This window comes from Pogona vitticeps, chromosome 4 (assembly GCF_051106095.1).
Source record: "Pogona vitticeps strain Pit_001003342236 chromosome 4, PviZW2.1, whole genome shotgun sequence".
Classification (NCBI taxonomy): Eukaryota; Metazoa; Chordata; class Lepidosauria; order Squamata; family Agamidae; genus Pogona; species Pogona vitticeps.
Genome location: NC_135786.1, coordinates 105,441,440 through 105,454,150, shown reverse-complemented (window position 1 = coordinate 105,454,150; position 12,711 = coordinate 105,441,440).

Genomic DNA, 12,711 nt, shown 5'->3' with positions numbered 1-12,711 from the left:
CATACTGTCCTTAACAAAGTCTTCCTTCCTTCCTTCCTTCCTTCCTTCCTTCCTTCCTTCCTTCCTTCCCTCCCTCCCTCCCTCCCTCCCTTCCTTCCTTCCTTCCTTCCTTCCTTCCTTCCTTCCTGTATCATCATCATCATGTTTTTTGTAGGGACTGGAAAAAGTTCTTATGCAAGCAAGAATAAACCTGTTCTCTTGCTGAGTTGAGAATAGGGTTATAAATCCATGCATGTCTCATGTAATAAAGAGCAAATTGGGGATATTTCTGTGATTCTGGGCCATTATTGGAGCCACTGTTAACTCCTGGGGTGGAGCAGCACCACAATGGATCCTTCATAGCCTGTTAGACATTAACAAAGCTGGAAGTGATTTGACCTAAAGATAGACAAAATTAAAAGTAATATGGGAGAAAGAGCAAGTGGCAAGAAAGAGCTTTTTATCTCCAATAAAGTCCCAAATTTTCCCAGGCGCTCCAAACACTGAGTCACCAGGGAGGGCTTATACTGAGTTCACTACATATTATCTATCCTCTTAGAATCACCATACTCCCCAGCCATTTCACTCAACTATGGGGCATAGAAAAATACCTTGCTATCTAGATAATTCTTTGTGTTTTGGAATAATCTTTTTCTTCATTCTTTCACTCAGCTTAGTTTATTACACTTTATTGAAATATACCATTAAAATTCTATGTGTGATTGTAGAGAGATGGTTGTTTTATGGGCTTTGAGTAAGTAGGCCACACAGTTAATGCACTGTGTAGTCACACCCAGGTCGTAGCTCTTTGCATTTTGTTGCCATCAGTGAAATTTAAAACAAATAAACAAACCAGAGATCCAGAAATACACAGATGATGTCAATGGATCCACAGAACAGTGTGTGTTGGAATACCTCCAAAGGGGTGCAGGGCAAGGCAGCCCCAATCTGTATGTCCCTTATTTGTGTGCACAGTGCATTGGGGGCCTTCCTAATAGTCAACACAGACACAGATGCACATGGGCACCAATACAGACAGACAGAGGAAATAGACAGAGACAGATGCACAAACATGACATCTAGCAGCAAAATTCACAAGCAGAAATATGGATAGGTGACTTTTTAAAAAGTTCATTATTGATACAAATGTATCACCCACCATATGTTTATGTGTCATAGAATATTATGCAGGATTTTGTGAGTTTGACGCTGCCTTTAAAAATATATCTTCCACTTATCATGTGGTAGCTCATTCAGTCTGCATACACTATTGCCTACCAGCCAGCTGTAACCTAGATGAAAGTCATGCTGGGATGTTCTCAGTGCCCATGATGGGAACTCATTCGAAATGAGATGCTGGGTTGCATGAAGCCCTGTGCTGGAAAGTGCTGGTCCCGTGTCCTGCTTCTCACATTCATCATTTTTACTGCCTGAAAAAAGGCAGACTTTGCTTGCAATTCCGGTTCTTTCATTAAGTAAGTTTTAAAAAAATGGTACCCAGAAGCAATGATGCTGTTGCTGGGCAGACAAAATAAGTCTGCTGCAATCTTTAGATTAATGAAACAGGCAAAATTGAATAAATGGAAAGTGCTCCCTTGTTATCTGATAGAATAAATTATAGGTGTTTTATAATAAAACATCTAAGTTGGGTCAAAAACATAAAGAACCTATTATTTCTAAAACCATTTGTTACAAACAACTAAGAATACCCAGGGAAAATATAAAATATCTAAATGCATAGAAATGACCATACACAGAGACAGTGTTTTTATTTAGCATGAAGGCTGAGCTGTCATTAGCCCTCTAGATAAAGAGGAAATAATGAATCTGGTTAGCTACGTGACAACATCTGTATGAAATATTGCTAGTCCAGGCAATTTATCTTCCATTGGTAATGGTTTGTTTTACTTAGGAGGAATAGAAAATGAATTTGTACTAGGGAGAATGCATGAATCCTAGAACACTGCTCTCCTCTATTAAAACACTTGTGTCATTTTTGTTTTGAAGAGATCAACTCACAAACATAATTGAGGGTGCCGTATTAATCAGAGACATTAACAGAAATTTTGGGCTGCTGTGGTCAAAGTGACCAGCGGTGGAGACAAAGTGGAAAGCCCAGGACATAATGCTCATTTGTAGATTTTCCTTGCATCTTGGGTCAGGGCTAAATTTAGAGATGAGATGGTCAAAAGATGTTTCTCTCAGAAGATCCCATTCTATAGATGAAACGGATGAGAACAGCAGTCTAAACTGTACCATTAAGGAACTGATTCTTTTTTAAGAAAGGCAAATTTGGATATTCTTTTCCTTCATAATTTGAAATTAGATGAGTTAGATAAAGGTGTAGAGCTACAGTAACATTTGGAAAAGCCTCACACAGGTCCTTATGGTAAATTGTCTACAAACTAATACATGCAGATCCATCACATCCTTCTCCAACAAGGATTTCCACCGTTTCTGGCCCAACATTTGCCTGTAGATTTTTGAGAAATCTCCATTTCCACTTGCTCTTGACAATTAATAGCAAACTCTAGAATTAGAATTTAATTCATATTTTTTTAAAAAAAACAAAAAGTAAAATAAAAAAAGATAAGCAGAAATATTTTTTTATTCCTTGTACTGACATAATTGGGTGACACTCTGAAGGTACTAGAAAGACTGCTTCTATGTTACTGAATCTGTCTCAAGGCCTGACCAGAATACACAATTCCAGGAGAGAGAGACATCAACAGACCCATTAAAATGTGAATCAGATAGTGGCAGCTATTTGTTTTAGGGTGGTGGTAGTCAGAGTTTATCTTCCTACTTTTCATTTTTCACCTGTTGTGCCACTCTCGTCTTCCCTCATTTGTTACTAATACATCCTCATCAATATTAATATTAAATTGAGAACTGTGCATCTGATTTGATGTGTATCAAAATATTCACTGCACAGATTGGGACCGGCACACTCTGAGCCTGACTGGAGGTGTTGCTGGGTCCATGCACGTATTTGCATGTATTTATATGTTTCCAGATTTTGGGGTAAAATAAGTGGAAAAAGCAAAGGGATACAATTTGGGGTGAGGATGTTATGTAGTGCTATCCATTTTGGGTATGAGCAGACATTTAGTTTGTAGGCAAAGAACTTACCAGCCTCCCTCCTTCTTCTCCCTTTTTGCTCACTGGAACTGTGTGTTTACTTCTTATTCAGCTCTCTCCTATCCATAAATTCCCCTTACATCAGCCAGTAAAACGGTAAAGGTTCCCCTTGATATTTTCAGTCCAGTCGTGTCCGACTTTAGGGGGCAGTGCTCATCCCATTTTCGAGCCATAGAGCCAGGACTTGTCCGAAGACAATTTCCATGGTCACATGGCCAGCATGACTAGGGAACGCTGTTTTGCCTTCCCATTGTGGTGGTAACTATTTATCTACTTGCATTTGCATGCTTTCAAACTGCTAGGTTGGTGAGGAGCTGGGACAAAGCGACGGGAACTCACTTCGTTGTGTGGATTCAATCCAGTGTGACCAGACGTTAGACTTTCCTGGGGCTCCATCCATTTTAAGAAGTGGGTAGATTTATTTTCACTTTATAGTCCTGGCATTCTCGGCTGTTTCTTCACAGATGATAAGAAAAAAAGTTTTCATTGATTTTAATCTGGGAGGGGCAGGTTGGTAGAGTGGATGCACTTTTGATGTAGATACTTTGAGTCTTTCACCTCTCTTCTTGTGTCACTGCATACAACACCTGCTAGGGATTTGATTTTTGAACATATAGAGTGATACGTGATAGGTCTGAGTCCTTCCAAGGGGCTCAGCAGTTGGAGTTTCTACGATAATAGTTGGCTCCTTTTGAGGCTTCAGCTGTGAATCTCTTTCTGTTTGGCACATCTTTCTTCACTACACCAACTGACACTAAATGTTCTTTGTTCAAATATCACAATTTTTACCCTTCAAAATGCTGGAGCAAATTCTGTTTAGAAGACTTTGATTTGATTCCCCATAGATTTAGTTTGATAATTTCCTAAGAAATTTTAAAGAAACAATCCCCTGCTATCTACCCTGCTGGCTATTGATTTGTTTTTAGTTATAGGTATGGCTGAAGGTCCACTTTCAGATCATTCCTCTCCAGATGCTGTTGGTTCCATGGGGAGATATACTGACAGAAAAAATATGCTGGGGGGTACTTAATGGTAGAACTCTTGCTGAGAGTAAGATTTCTCCACTCACAAACACATACTGATGCTATTGGTCTACGATTGCCCGCATTTCTTAAAGCAAAATGTTTTGGAGGTTTGAGCCTATGTTAAATACAGTTTAAGTGCAAAAAAGGTAGCAAGCAGAAACAGTTAACAAGTTTAACAAATGCTCACCAGCTGCCCACTTCTATATGAACAATGAACACTGATGAACTACTCCTGAAATGCACACAATATTGTTTATAAGATTTGTCATGGATTTTCAATGATAGGTCATTTCCCTTGTGTTAGAATAAAAGAACAAAGAATGAACAATACAACATAAATTAGCTGTGATGAAGGGTCTTTCCCAAGTACTTCCCTCCAAGTAAGAGAAGTTTCCTGGACATCTACTACTTTGGGGGCAATGCTGCAGGCACATGACAAGCAAGCGCCTCACTGTGCAGATTGCTCAGCTAGTTATGAGGATGCCTGCTGTCCAGAAAGCTCAGGAGCCAATGAGGAGTGAACACTGTGTGAACTTAAGGGACTGGAGCATACCTTTACTTCAGGATAACCTCAAACCATTGGTAGAAAATTTTATAGAAGCATATATTTGGCATTCTAAAAATGATGCAACAGAATAAATATAGTAGCATGATATTTTTCTGGGTTTATGTGGAAAAGAAGTTATAATGAGAAGTCCCTTTCTGGTTTGGTTCACTCTTATACTCATTTAATGGATTTGTATTATGCACCCTAAAATTTAGTTTTGAATACTTAAATGCAACCATTGCAACTGGTGGATTTTAAAATATATATATTCTAAATCTAAATCCATACAAAGCCCTGCTTGGTTACTACTGCTTATCACTGCAGACCATATTATGCTTTAAGAATATAATTCAGGTTGCTGCAGTAAACATAGAATCTATTATTGTCCCAAAATAATAGATTTTCTATTTTAAGAATCTTTGCATGAAAAACAAATTAAGCCATTTCATAGTACAAGATAAAAAGTAAAGGATTCTAAAATAGCATCAGAAGACTTGATTGTTCACAATAATATTCTTTTCTTTTCTTTTCTTTTCTTTTTTGTAGCAGAGCCAGTTTAAGTTACAAGTTTTTGCCAAACTCCAAGGACGGATTAGGATGAAGCTTCATGGATGACACCACTGTTACACACAAGGCTTATAAACTCTGCCAAATCACCATCCCAGGCTGAACTGAACAAAATTCTCACTCACGCCTTTACCATACTATCTTCCACTCTGGTACAGTATTCAGCTAGCCTGGGGGTGGGTGAACACCGCCCATCTTTTCCACTCTGAAGGACATCTTCAAACAGCACACAACTGAACTGCAGAATTCTTTTCCGGAAGATGTTGCAAAGCTGGATACCTTTAAAAAGGGAACAGATAAATTTATGGGGACAAGGCCACCAGTCATCACAGTTATGTATCACCTTTAGTTTCTAAGGCAATAAGCCGCTGGATAACAGCTGCTGTAGAACATAATCAGTAGGATGCTATTATGGTAATATGCTGCCTGTGGGTTTCTCGTAGTCACCCAGCTGGTTCCTGTAGGGAACAAAGAAAAGAAGCCTTTTGCCTGATCAAGTACAGCTCTTCTATTCTGATTCTTCATAATTAATTCAAAGGAAAAAGATTAATTGCCAAATCAACTAATGAGCTGATCATGGGTAACTAGGTGAACTTTAGATTCCAATGTATCCCTCCAGGACATCGCTGCTACAACTTCCCAATTCAGAATCCACATGGAGGTCTTTGGAAATGCAGGGAGGTTCAGAGCATGTGCTACAGTCATGAAGGCTGCTAGGACTCCAGGTGTGCACAATAAAATGATGAAGTGTGCAACAAAGCTTAAAAGCATCAGGGAAAGCTAACATGTCTTTCAACCCGACTCTGGATATCACTTCAGGCAAAATCTGGCTTCGGTCAAGTTCATCAGAAGAATTGCTACCAGATCTTCAGCTAATTCGTATATACGCACATCACATATCATCACTTGATATGTTAGACAACTTATTCTAGTGGAAACCACAGTCCTAGCAGAGTTGTTCACTGCTAAGAAAGTTCTGTCAAGTTAAACAGAGAGGATGTTTAGACCTAATCAATAAATTGAAGATCAATAAGTCACCAGGCACAGATGGCATCCACCCAAGGGTTATTTATTAAGGAACTGAGGAATGAAGTTGCTGATCTCTTAACTAAAATATATTACTTGTCCCTAAAAACAGCCACAGTGCCAGAGGACTGGAGGATAGCATATGTCACACCAGTCTTTTAAAAGGGAAGGAGGGGAGACCCAGGAAACTACAAGCTGGTTAGCCTAATGTCTGTTCCAGGGAAGATGATGAAAAGTCTCATCCAAGATAAAATCTTAAAACACATAGAAGAATGAGCTTTGCTGAAGGAAAATCAGCCTGGCTTCTGTAAGGCTAAGTCTTGCCTCACAAACCTTTTAAAATTCTTTGAAAAGGTCAACAGGCATGTGGATGTGGGTGAACCAGTGGATATTGTCTATCTGGATTTTCAGAAGGCACTTGATGTGGTCCCTCACCAAAGGCTGCTGAGAAAACTCCACAGTCATGGGATAAGAAGGAAGGTCCTCTTATGGACTGAGAATTGGTTGAGAATCAGGAAACAGAGAGCAGATGTCAATGGGCAATTTTCACAATGGAGAGAGGTGAAAAGTGGTATGTCCCAGGAATCTTTCCTGGGACAGATGCTTTTCAACCTGTTCATAAATGAGATAGAGACAGGGATAAGCAGTGAGGTGGCAAAGTTTGCAGATAACGCAAAACTTTTCTGGGTGGTGAAGACAAGAAGGGGGTGTGAAGAGCTCCAGAAGGATCTCTCCAAACTGGGAGAATGAGCCACAAAATGGCAAATGTGTTTCAATATAAGAAAATGTAAAGTAATGCACATTGAGGCAAAAAAAAAATCAAAACTTTATCAGCTAATGGGTTCTGAGTCCATGACAGATCAGGAAAGAGATCTTGGTGAGCTGGTGGACAGCTCAATGAAAGTGTCAACGCAGTGTGTGGCAGCAGTGAAGAAGGCCAATTCCATGCTAGGTAACATTAAAAAGGGGATTGAAAATAAAACAGCCAACATCATAATGGCATTGTACAAAATGATGGTAAGGCCACACTTGGGGTATTTCGTACAGTTCTGGTCGCCACACCTCAAAAAAAGACATAGTGGAACTGGAAAAAGTGCAGAAGAGAGTGACTAAAATGATGACTGAGCCAGGGCACCTCCCTTATGAGGAAAGGCTACAGCATTTGGGGCTCTTTAGTTTAGAGAAAAAGCACCTGGAGGGGTCATGATTTAGACGTATAAGATTATGCAAGGCATGGATACAATGGATAGAGGGAGGCTCTTTCCCCTCTCACACAATACCAGAACCAGGGGACAACCACACAAACTGAGTGTTGGAAGAGTGTGAAGAGACAAAAGAAAATGTTTCTTTACTGAGTGTGTTGTTATTCTGTGGAACTCCTTGCCACAGGATGTGGTGATGGCATCTGGCCTAGATGCCTTTAAAAGGGGATTGGACAGGTTTCTGGAGGAAAAGTCCATCGCAGGTTACAAGCCATGATGGGGATGTATAATTTCCAGGTTTAAAAGGAAGGTACCTCCAAATGCCAGATACAGGGGAGGGGTATCAGGAGACAGGTATCTAGTCTCATGTGCTCCCAGAGGCATCTGGTGTGGCTACTGTGAGATATAGGAAGATGGACTAGATGGATCCAGCAGGGCTCTTCTTATGTTCTGTCTGTGATGGATGATTTCTGCACACATGCACATCATCACTTCATCCTGCTAACATCAAATGACAAGTAAGCATGTGTAAATGCAGCCTGGATTGTACGTTGTGGATGAGCACTGGGAAACAAGCTTGCATCTCTGTATTGCACACATGGAAAGCAGAACTAAATAAATGAGCTGCTAATCTCATTTACTGCTTAATCAAACTTGATTTTAAGAAAGTGCGCTGTGAGCAACCCACTGAAATCAATAGTGCTTAGTACTGAGTAGACAGGTTTAGAACTGCATAGCTAGAATCATAGGCTTTACACTGTCAGTAGGTTATAAAGATGTAAAGAGCACTCACAAATTCCCTCAACCTTTACAACAGTTGTCTCAACACATGGAGACAGCTAGTTGGAAAAAAAGGTCAACTGCTAAAATATGTTTCACTCCTGCACAAAATGGTTTTCAAGGGGGAAAATGTTTCAAAATACAAAAATTCACACAAACCCTCATAATCTCATCCAGCAGGGGGATTTTTTGTTCTTCTCTTCTGTGATAGCTAAATGTGTGAAGATTTATATCCCTACTGTGTTATAGTGAACCAATCCAGAATCTTGCACCCAAGCAGGTTTCACTGGCATAAACTTTTGAGGGTCCTGCTCACTTCTTAATATGTGCCTGAGAAAGTGAGCTGGAGTTTTAAAAAACTCTCATATCAGTATAGCATATTAACCTTTAAGGTTTAACAAAATTCACTGATGATTTTGCTGTAGGACAATAAGGGGGCAACTATACTGCCTATTTATCCTACAATTTATGTCAGATTGGACAAAAATGAATTCAATTAAAAAGTGATGACTACATGACATAAAACTCCATGTGGTGACGCTCATAGTGGATCCCACAAAATTAAAAAAATCATCTAAGTAATGGACCACCCATGCTTGGCCTACAGAGCACTTGACCAGCCATTCTAAAAAAAGTACTAAATTGTTCAAAAGCTGAACAGGACACTGAACACCCCTAGGTAATTATCTATCCTTATAAAAACCTCCCCCAAACAGAAAATCAAAAGATCAAAATCCTCAGGATGGACAGGGAGAAGCCAGAAGCCAGTCTTAAAGTTGCACTTCACCAGCTCTGAGCCAATTCCACAACTCTAAACCATGTGCACTGCCACATAGTATGATGTACATCGTATGGTGCACCGTTCCTGTGGGATTTTGTTGTTAACTGAATCTCCTGCTGGGAAGGACAGGTGTGAATCAAATGAAATTCATCTGGCATCTTCTTCAGCACAACCCCTAGCAGAGAAGCCCAAAGGCATGCCACTGGGGGGCCAGGAAAAGGCTTAGCACCCTTCATTCTGTCACTTATTTTATGGATTTTTGCATATTTATTCCCACCCTTTAACTGACTTTAAATTGTCAGACCAAATGGCTATCATACCCCCCCATGGGAACCATTTTAAACCCCTCACTCAAGAATTTAGCAGCTGCCTTATTAGGATAATCTTTCAGCCACTGCTCCAGTACTGACACTAATTGGGCTGGGCCTCTTTTTGAACAGTGGAGGTGCTGGCAGGCCGCTTGCACCTGTCTCCCAACTCCCTGCCACCCACTCCTCCTGGCTGTCCTTTAGGACATGCTGCTGATGCATGGAGCCCACTAAAATGGAGCATTGGTGCCTGAATTTGCACAGTTTTTGACTACAGGATTCCCGGGCATTGAATTCCCAGCAGAACAAGCAGGGTCAAACCACCTGGCCCATTACCATGCAGGTAATTACCATGCGGGTGTTTGCTTGTGCCCTCTGGATCAAATGGCCACTGTCAAACCTGTCTTCTAAAATAGGGCAGGACAGTGTCATTAGCCATAGCCATAATGCATTGTGGGGCATGTCCCAGTGCATGCTAGGGTGCAGCGCCACATGCATACAGAAACCTTTATCATAAAGGAGCTATGCATGGCCCGGAAATCTACTTACACCCTATATATTAGGTCCATGTATTGAATCAAAGAAAGGGCTCATTCTGGGTGGGCACAAACCACAGTTCCTGCATAGATTTAAAATAACCTGGCCACCAATTTGCCCAACATCAGTCTGGCCTGCACCACTGCACATTCTCCCTGTCCCTTTCTTCCTCTTTCTCATTCTTCTTTTCCTCTATTTTACTATTCAACAGTTCAAACATGTCCTCACATTTGTCTTTGGAATTTTTTTCCCACTGTAGCAGGCAAAAGGTGATCTCCCAGTGGTAGGGACTGATCACCTTCTGGTAGGGCGTCCCTAGCAACTGAATTATACCCAGTGTCAGGGACAGCTGGTTGGGCTACTGCCCTGACTCCCCTCCCCTACACTGGCCTGATTGACAACTTGGGTTGCACTCTCCAAGTTGTCAATCTTGGGTTGCACTCTCCATAACCCTTGTTACTGTATGCGCCCCAAACTGTGTGACTTGCAGAGGCGAGGCTGGAAGGACTGGCACCATCTAGTTCCCGATGCCCCACAGCCAAGCACTTGCAGGCTGTGTAGTGCCTGGTGTAGTCTCTCCTGCTGTCACCGATGGTACATTGGTAGGACATGCCTCCCTCTGCGCAGGCTGGCTGGCACTGGCTCCTTCACTCACACTTTGCTGAGCTATCAGTGACTCCCCCATAGTAACTGTCTGTGTCACTTCTCTGTCCACCTGCATCTGGGTGCTAGCAAATGCCATCTTTGGCTGGTCTACATACTGTACAGCCATTGGGGATTCTCTTCACTGCATCAATGGTGTGGTTGTCACTGCAGACACCCCCAAAGGGCTGGGCTGCTCCCCTTCTAGAACAGCAATGCAAGATAACATAATGTCACCTATCCTTTTCAGCTCTGCTAATTTATGGGCCTTGGACTCCCTATGAGACCTCTGTACTGCTGGAGAGCCTTCTGCCCCCCCTCCTCACTTGCCCTTTTTCTTTCTAGGATGCTAAGCTTTTCCTACATGGCCATTCTTACTCATCAGATGAGAAAATCGCTGGAGAGAATGTGGGGGCCCCCAATGTTTAACAGGCTTTCCCCCCTTTCCTCCTTGACCTTTCTTATGGCCGATGTTGCATGCTAATAACTTTGTGCTCGGCAAGCTCCCAACTACCTGCTAAGCTTCCTATTGCTGTTAATGGCAATGCCAATATTCCTTTGTTTCTTTATTTCTTTATTTTTAGTTTACTTATATTTTTAAATTTACTTATATAGCCCCAAAAAACACACCTAGCGGAGGGGGTAGGACTCCTCTTTTTGCCACCCCATGCCCCCTTTTCTTGCAGCCCCTTCCCCCAAAGGGGGTCCTGAGGCTCTATGCTTCCTGACCTGGGACAGCTGCCCCAGACCTGCTCCCTCTCCTCTGGTTCACTCCCCTCTGGCTCCCCTTCTATTATTATTATTATTATTATTATTATTATTATTATTATTATTATTATTATTATTATTATTATTATTATTATTGTTGTTGTTGTTGTTGTTGTTGTTGTTGTTGTTGTTGTTGTTGTTGTTGTTGTTGTTGATGTTGATGATGATGATGATGATGATGATGATGATGATGATGATGATGATGATGATGATGATGATGATGATGATGATGATGATGCCGACAATGACGATGACGACGATGACGATAATGAAATGGAGCCTGCAAAGGCTCTCCTCCAACTCCAAACACAGCCCTAGCTCCTGCTGCTCCCAAGTGCTGCACAGTCCACAGAGTCAAAGCCGAAACCACCTGGACCCACAGCACTGTCTTCCCTCTGCAATGCAGCCGGCAACAGGAACGGTGAAGCAGGGCTGGACAGCCTTCTTAAAGGATTGTTCCTGCCCAGCTTGCTTGCCCGATATGATGCAGTAGGCCTGCGTCCTTCTGGCCAGGCAGGCAAAGGAGTCCTGCCCAGGCAGCTTTGGGCCTCATGAAGAGGCCCTTCTTATGAGCCACCCTGGGAGTTTTGACAATCTAAAAAGCATTATACAAATTCCAAAAATAAGGAAAGAAATGAATCAATATATATTTTTAAATGGTTAAAATTCCCAATTACAGTGTTTAAAATCTGTTTAGTGGTGGTACCCAGACTCAGTTATGTTACCAAAGATGAGAAATTTTCTTGCCTCCAGCATCGTATTTGATCAGATGTCATACGTGCCCAACCCAATAAAAGAAGCCAATTATGTCTGTTCTCCTTGCTTCTCTAGAGAGTTTAATGGAAAAATTGTTTGTTGAAGAGCCTGTTAGTGTTCCTTTGCATCATATGCATTTCTGAATAAACCAACCTTGCTCATAATTACTGCCATAAGAGAGGAATGAACTGAAACAAGGCAACATTTTCAAGCAGGGGTGACATGCAACTATTATTTAACACAGGCTAGCATAACGTGTAGCTCAACACAATAAATGGAATCAGGTACAGTACTTGGTGCCTGACCAGGTGTTCAACAAACCACCTCTTGTGGAAGAGTGAAAAGCCATGGATATTAAACAGCAATAAATAGTGAATGGGCTTAGTTGGGTTTGGTGAATAAACTATAGGTGCCAGACATGCAGGAAACAGAATTATGCTGCACTGGGAATTCAGAATGCAGAGGAGGGTAGTGGCTGCCAACCAGCTGATCTTAGAAGTTCTGCAGCCATCACAGGTACCACCTCCACCAGAAGTTGTAGTGCCACAGAGGTTTTTTAGGGGGGGAAAAGGAACAAGAAAAATGAATGCTTCCCCCATCTCTCTCTCTCTCTCTCTCTCTCTCTCTCTCACACACACACACACACACACAC